The sequence below is a fragment of the Salvia hispanica genome, chromosome 2 (assembly GCF_023119035.1).
Source record: "Salvia hispanica cultivar TCC Black 2014 chromosome 2, UniMelb_Shisp_WGS_1.0, whole genome shotgun sequence".
Lineage (NCBI taxonomy): Eukaryota > Viridiplantae > Streptophyta > Magnoliopsida > Lamiales > Lamiaceae > Salvia > Salvia hispanica.
Window position 1 is genome coordinate 26,050,088 of NC_062966.1, and position 8,493 is coordinate 26,058,580.

General features: G+C 39.1%; 1 long non-coding RNA gene across 1 annotated transcript; it reads right to left on the reverse strand.

Annotated features, from left to right (window-relative positions):
• Positions 1-3,090: 3,090 nt before the first annotated feature.
• Positions 3,091-8,487, reverse strand: LOC125208656. The gene is made up of 2 exons (XR_007174158.1): positions 8,340-8,487; positions 3,091-3,305 (listed from the first exon to the last, which is right to left on the reverse strand). It is a non-coding gene; the product is annotated as an uncharacterized LOC125208656 (long non-coding RNA).
• Positions 8,488-8,493: the final 6 nt, after the last annotated feature.

Genomic DNA, 8,493 nt, shown 5'->3' on the forward strand with positions numbered 1-8,493 from the left:
ATATAGGATGTAGCAGTGGTACGAGAATTTCCAGATGTCTTTCCTGACGCACTACCAGGATTGCCGCCAGACAGGCAATTAGAATTCACAATCGATCTCGAACCAGGATCGGCCCCAGTATCGAAGGCACCATACAGAATGGCGCCTAAAGAGTTAGAAGAACTCAAGATACAGTTACAGGAACTACTAGACCTAGGCTTCATCCGACCCAGTGTGTCACCATGGGGCGCACCAGTGCTCTTCGTGAAGAAGAAGGAAGGAACACTGAGAGAACAAGTATCCTCTACCGAGGATTGATGACCTTTTTGACCAACTTCGAGGGGCTGGTGTATTCTCGAAAATGGACTTGAGATCAGGCTATCACCAACTGAAAGTCCGACATGACGATGTACCCAAGACGGCGTTCTGCACTAGATATGGCCATTACGAGTTCACCGTAATGCCTTTTGGGCTTACAAATGCCCCGGCAGTGTTCATGGACCTAATGAACCGCGTGTTCCACCCGTACTTGGACAAGTTCGTGCTAGTCTTTATAGATGATGTACTTATCTACTCGAAGAACGAGAAGGAACACGAGGAACATCTGAGAACCACCTTAGAGACGTTGAGAGCCGAGAAACTCTATGCTAAGTTTGGGAAATGCGAGTTTTGGCTCAACGAGGTGAACTTCCTAGGGCACATAGTAACGGCAGAAGGGATCCGAGTGGACCCTGCAAAAGTGGAAGCAGTACAACGTTGGCAGTCACCAACAACACCTAGTGAGATTCGAAGTTTCTTAGGTTTGGCTGGTTATTATCGGAGGTTTATTGAAGGATTTTCAAAAATAGCTCGACCACTGACTCAACAGCTCAAGAAAGGAGCTAAGGTCAATTGGACGCCGGAGTGCGAAGCAAGTTTCCAACTATTAAAAGAAAAGTTGACCACCGCACCAGTCCTAGCCGTACCAGCACCAGAAGCAGGCTATGTAGTGTACACCGATGCGTCAAAGATCGGACTTGGATGCGTACTGATGCAGAATGGCAAGGTGATCGCATACGCGTCACGCCAACTCAGGCCACACGAGCTAAATTACCCCACTCATGATCTGGAACTAGCAGCAGTAGTACATGCCTTGAAGATTTGGAGACATCACCTCTACGGAGTTCGATGTGAGATCTTCACGGACCACAAGAGCCTTAAGTACTTTTTCGAGCAGAAGGATTTGAATATGCGACAACGTAGATGGCTCGAATTAGTCAAGGATTATGACTGTGGTATAAATTACCACCCAGGCAAAGCGAATGTAGTGGCAGATGCCTTGAGTAGGAAAACCACACCCCAAGTGGCCACTTTCCTCACACAGAATGAGGAACTTATACGGGAATTCGCTAAGATGCGATTGGAGGTAGTAAGAGCACCAGAGACGGTGGAAAGTAGAATCGCCACTCTAGTGATTGAGCCAGACTTAAGGACCAGAATTGTTGAGGCTCAAAGGAGTGATGAAGCATTAGAGAAAATTCGTCTTAAAGTGAGGACGGGAAAAGAGGTGAGTTACCGCGAAGAAGCGGATAACGCCCTCACGTTTGAAGGGAGATTATGTGTGCCCAATGACGAGACTCTCAGGAATGAGATCATGAGCGAAGCTCACGAAACACCCTATACTGCCCACCCAGGAAGTACGAAAATGTATCAAGATATGAAGAAACAGTTTTGGTGGGATGGCATGAAGAGGAGTATAGCGTCGTTAGTAGAAACATGCCTAGCATGTCAACAAGTGAAGGCTCTACACCAACGACCCTATGGAAACTGCAACCCCTAGAAATTCCCGAGTGGAAATGGGAGCACATCACGATGGACTTCGTAACAGAATTGCCAAAGTCACAACGAGGAAATACTTCTATTTGGGTGATTATAGATCGCCTCACCAAAAGCGCTCACTTCGTACCAGTTCGTATCACTTACGGATTAGACAAGTTAGCTCAGATCTAGGTACAAGAGATCATACGCTTACATGGAATACCAGTGACAATCACTTCAGACCGAGATTTAAAATTCACTTCTAGATTTTGGATAAGCCTGCAGCAAGACCTGGACACCCCGATAGAATTTTAGTACTGCGTTCCATGTGCAGACGAATGGACAGTCTGAAAGGACGATCCGGACACTGAAAGATATGTTGAGATCCGTAGTGCTCGACCGTGGAGGAAGCTGGGAGCCAGCATTACCGCTCATAGAGTTTGCCTACAACAACAGTTATCAGTCAACCATAAACATGGTTCTATATGAAGCATCATACGAAAAGAAATGTAGATCACCACCCTACTGGGACGAGGTCGGTGAGAGAAAGATGCTTGGACTGGATTCTGTAGAGTAGATGATAGAAATTGTCCGACAGATCCGTGGAAGAATCAAGAAAGCTTAAGATAGACAAAAGTCTTACGCAGATGCTCGCCGAACCGACCTGCAGTTCAAGGCGGGAGACAAAGTTTTTCTGAAAGTGTCCCCGTCTAAAGGAATTTCGAGATTCGGCATCAAGGGCAAGCTAAGACCACGATTCATCGGACCCTACGAAATTCTAGAAGAAGTGGGTCCTGTGGCGTACAGATTGGCACTTCCACCGAGTTTCGGGAATGTGCACAACGTTTTTCATGTGTCACAATTGAGGAAATATGTGTTCGACCCAAACCACATAGTTCACCAGGAGGAAATGATTTTGGAGCCGGACTTAAGCTACGAAGAGAAGCCAGAGGCAATCTTGGATAGGAAGGTCAAGGAATTGAGAAACAAATCTATTGTAACAGTGAAAGTTCTATGGAAGCACCATGGTCACGAGGAAGCTACGTGGGAACTGGAAGACAAGATGAAAGAAAAGTACCCAGAACTGTTTGAGTAACATAAGCAAAATTTCGGGACGAAATTTTCGTTAAGGAGGGTAGAATGTAATACCCGCACCCTTACTTTTCTTTTCCCTCGCCATTTTAATATCGAACTAAGGATGTGAAGTTCCCCGTTCATGAAGAATTAATGAAACTCGAGCTTTTGTTGTGAATTTTTTTTTTAAAACTTTTAGTTACAAGTAAAAGCTAAGTAATCAATTGAACTAAGAAATTAGAAATTTACATTGTAGAATATCATGAATTTTCGAATAGCGTTACATAGGCAATAAAATGAAAAACTAAAAAAAATAAAATGTGCATGGAAAAAATGGCATCGGGCCTCTTCTTCCGGGCCAAAAGTCGCGGCCCGTATCTGATCGGCCACCGGGCCCAGGGCAGCGAGCCCACTCTCCGAGGCAACTAAGTGGCAGCCAAAATTGTTTCTTCCTCCTACTAGATAAAAACAAGTGTTAATTGCAAAGAAACAAGGGAAACTCAGGAGCTACTATTAGGAGAAAAGAAACAACCCTACTTTGATAATAGGAGACCAAAAATTCACCAAAGAGCGCAAGTCAAATTCTTAAATCCTTCACACCATATGTGAACATGGAATCATATTTGAGACACGGAGAAGGTGTTGGAGAATACACAAGAGTACATGAGGTGTTGAAGTTGAGCTATGATGCCTTACCTTATTACCTTAGACCATTCTTCATCTATTTAGCATGTTTCCCTGACTCTCACAAGATTGATACCGAGCAACTTTATTTATTGTGGATGGCGGAAGACTTCATTTCATACCAAGATAAAGGACCTAACGAGTCTCTAAGAGATGTGGCTCAAAGGTATCTCATTGAACTTGTTATGAGGAGTATGGTTCAACTGCATGAAGCAACAGAGACCTACACTTCACGTAACAAGTTCGATTGGTGTGGGCTTCATGATTCAATGCGTGATTTATGTTTTTTGAAAGCTGAAGAAGAAAACTTTCTCAAGCCCATTGATGCTTCCAGATATATGTGTGGAAGAAGGTTAGCAATACCTTCATCAATTGGTAATTTCATACGCCGATTAGCCATCAGTTACGAATATGGTAGTGTATCAGGTATCGATAGGCTAGATGAGCTTAAAGATCTTAGATCATTTATGCTTCTCGGAACAGGGTCTGCCGGTCCTGGACAAATTGGCTTCAAAGAGGGCTCAATTAACTTTGAGATGTCACAATGCTTGAGGATATTTGTAGTAGAGGGGTGTGAATTTGAAGGGGAAAAATTACCAAGCAAGGTGGGTGAACTAATTCATCTAAGATACTTGAGTTTGAGGTTGTCTAAGCTGAGAGAGCTACCAAAGTCTGTATGTAATATTCCATACTTGCAGACCTTAGATTTGCGAGTATCATCAGGTATTGTTCTTAGATTGCCAAATGTGATTTGGAAGATGAAAAGATTAAAGCATTTGTTTCTCAATCGTGGAATAGAAGTGATTGGAGGAGGGGAGAAACTAAGACTGGATGGGCTAAAGGAGTTGGAGACACTAAAAGTGATCACAGGTGACAGATGTTGCATTGCAGATATCCCGAAATTGGTCAGTTTACAGAGTATAAATGTTATAGTTAGTGATGTGGATAGCATGTCAATTGTGTTGAGCAACAAAAGGAGTCAACGTGAGATTGGCCTTTGGGTTATGTCATGTGATATAAGTTCGGATAAAGATATGGAGGTTTTGCATGATGGGTTGATGTCTCCATCATTGGTTGATTTGGAGATGTATAAATGCAATATGGGTGGCAGTTTTCCACACTATAAACAAGGGATGTGTCAGAATTTAGTAACTTTGAAACTAAATGAATGCAAGGTTAAGGTAGATGTGGTGGAGTTTGGCGCGTATCCCATGTTGCGAACTCTGTTTCTGGACGGTGTCGAGATGACAGAAACATTAATTTGCCATGCAAAATCATTCCCACAACTCAAGAAGCTTCATCTCTGCAATTTGAGTGATTTAAAGAAATGGGAACTGGAATATGGAGCAATGCCAAAGCTTGATTACCTGTCGATCCATGGGTGCCGCAATTTGGAGGAGCTTCCACTTTATTTGAAGTACATCATTACTCTTCGACAGATAACAATCGGTAGCATGCCAGTTGAATTCATGGAGATAGTAGATGAAGGAGAATATGCGCCATATGTCAACGTTCTTAAAGAATGAAGCAAAAGGTAATGTAACTAACAGCCTATACCATCTTGACCATACTTGAAAGAGTAGATTATATATGGATAGAGTTGTTGTCTCTCGTATTTTTTATATAACTAACAGCTATATACATATAATCTTGACCTTATTTGTGCTATTTCGTTTTCAGATCACAAGCCTCCCGACCTCCAAAAGTTTGATCCATGATGGAGGCTCACAAGACTTGGTTATTCACTTTAATTGACACGTTTAATAATATGACATTTTGGAGTTTCTTTATGTACTCACAAGACTCCAGGATTCTAATCTTGAGTTTACATATTAGTTTGCAGTAGCTCATTAGTAGTTAAGCTGTTATTTGCATTTGATACTATTACTGTCAACTCCTACTTGTTTATTCGAAAAACTATGGGAGTTTTTACATGTTAAACTAGTCATGGAATTGTTGCATTTGGGGTAAATAGTCCAATACTTCTTATTGCTTGATCTTCAAATAAAATTGAGAATATTTAGAATAGAAAAAAAATCTTCTCTAATTTCTTATCTTTGACATGCTGTTCGAAAATCTGTTCTCTGTGCAATTTATTGTGTTTTTGAACTCCTTGTTGATCGAACATTCAATTTCTTAGGGATCTTCGTATGTGCTGATTGCTGAATTAAGTTGAATGCAGTGGTGTGATTCCTTGGAAATTGTAATATTCATCTGTATAATCTAGAATCTAGATAGAGTAATAGTGTTGGCTCTCTTCACTTGGGGTCTGAGAGTAAGATTTTTCATACGATAAGGATGGAACGAGTAAGACGACTGTTACAGTTCCCAACAAGGAAGCAGGTTTGTTTCTGTTTCATATTCCATTTATGCTTAATTTTGTAGACCTTCAGGGTGTTATAGCTCTGTCACAATTTTGTTAGTGTTTTTCATTGCTTCTATTGATCAAGTTTAGACTTTGAAGCATCTCAGTGACCACCTATGACAATAGTTCACTTACTACATTACATAATCACCACAATTGGATCTAATTATGTATTTTGTCTTTTTTAAGGGAATCATGTATTTGTCTTTGTTGCTCCTGTTTTGCTCACTTTTTAGCTACATATTTTGAGTATGCTTGTGTAAGATTGATTTTTTATAGATGTTCTGTCTTTTGTGTAGGGGGCTTCCTCCTCAGCTCCTCGTACAATAAGATAGTCAGTGTATGGTCTATGGAGGTACACAGTTCAAATTAAATCTTCACAGAATTAAGCTGTTAAAAAAAGGGTTAGGCCATATTATTACTGCTGAGACCAATTCCTTAGCAAAAATAGCCACTTTTTGTATCATTAACTATTGCAAAAACTCATCTCTGATAAGAGCCTGAGGGTCGAAATGTTGGTGCCTGGTTAACTTGTACCAATATGGCATCACAGTAAAATTTTCTCATTACAATTAATAATATATTCCTAACAATCTAGAACTAGTTCAGTATAACATTATAGATTTAGATTAGTAGTTTTTCATAGTAGATGTAAAACAAAAGATTTTTAGTATGGCTTATTTACATCGATGTATGCATGATGCGGTTGATTATAATTTTTCATTTTTCGTCTATTATTCATGGTGCCGTATATATGGTACCCTTTCTGTTGATTGCTATGATCTGTTTTGGTAAGAGAAAATCAAATTTATATTTCCTAAATTGAGTAAAATCTGCATATGTGATGTTTATGTACAAAGTGTTGCAACTTATTGAGTCTATCAAGGGCTTGGCCGATCGTCTTTTTTTCATCGGTCTCGTGGTTTCTATACATCGAAATGTAAGTATATATAGAAAAATATGTACAAGACTCTTATGTATATACACGGTCTTTGATTCATCATCTCTATATGGTTTCAAGTATAGTGATACATTTTGATATCTAACCAAAAATGGATACTAATTCGTATCCAATTCTGACAGTTTCCTATGTAGCCAAAACTTCCTATATAAGTAAATATTTATTCTTATATAATAAATCTAAACACTTTTCATTAAAAAGAAAAAGAAAATGTTCAAATGTCTAATTTTTAAGTTGATAGGCCATTCGCGATACGATCTTCATTTCGAACGTCAAATTACTTTGTCGGCTTTTACGATAGCATTTCAGCCCAACTTTAAATCTAGTCACTACCCATTCATTGAAGCCCAATTTTCAATCACAAATCGAGTCACAACTCAATATATTCATTTCGATATATTTTTGAAATTTATAATTTTATACACATGAAGAGAGGTGTAATAATTGTTAATCTCACCAAAATATAAACTATAATCAATTATAGATCATGGGAATGGGAAGTTTTAATAGTCTCTAAATTACCATGTGTAATTTTATTTTTTTTAAAAACGACTGCCAAATTTACGATTTAGGATTGTGGTGTCAATATAGTGTATGATACACTATATTGTGAGGAGCAACTAATCCTAAATCTAATGATTGTGAGGAGCAACTATCTCTCAATTAATAATTCTTAGTTTTAAATCGTATTTTGTTACTTTAATTTCGTAACGTTTAAAATATCTTTCTCAAAACCAAAATCAATCATTACTAGAGTTATGTTTTCACTAAGTAAAATGAATACTACTATGTAAAAAGAAAAAAAATTGCGTGACTAATTTGGGAGAGATGACAAAATTGTTTTTGTGATTTTCAGAATATGAAATAAAACAGGGATCTAATTCACACCCAATGAGTTAGGGTTGGCAGACACGAGAAGAAACACCCAATACAAATACACAAGAAATTAATGGTCTGGTCAAACCTTATTGTTCGTGTCTTTATTAGGTTGACTAACTATGAACTCGATATGTAATACCCGCACCCTTACTTTTCTTTTCCCTCGCCATTTTAATATCGAACTAAGGATGTGAAGTTCCCCGTTCATGAAGAATTAATGAAACTCGAGCTTTTGTTGTGAATTTTTTTTTTAAAACTTTTAGTTACAAGTAAAAGCTAAGTAATCAATTGAACTAAGAAATTGGAAATTTACATTGTAGAATATCATGAATTTTCGAATAGCGTTACATAGGCAATAAAATGAACAACTAAAAAAAATAAAATGTGCATGGAACAAATGGCATCGGGCCTCTTCTTCCAGGCCGAAAGTCGCGGCCCGTATCTGATCGGCCACCGGGCCCAGGGCAGCGAGCCCACTCTCCGAGGCAACTAAGTGGCAGCCAAATTGTTTCTTCCTCCTACAAGATAAAAACAAGTGTTAATTGCAAAGAAACAAGGGAAACTAAGGAGCTACTATTAGGAGAAAAGAAACAACCCTACTTTGATAATAGGAGACCAAAAATTCACCAAAGAGGGCAAGTCAAATTCTTTAATCCTTCACACCATATGGCAGCACCTGAAATGTTTATGTACCGGTCACTAGGTGGCCATATGAGAACAAGATGAAGTAAACAGCCAAGTACCTAGTACTACA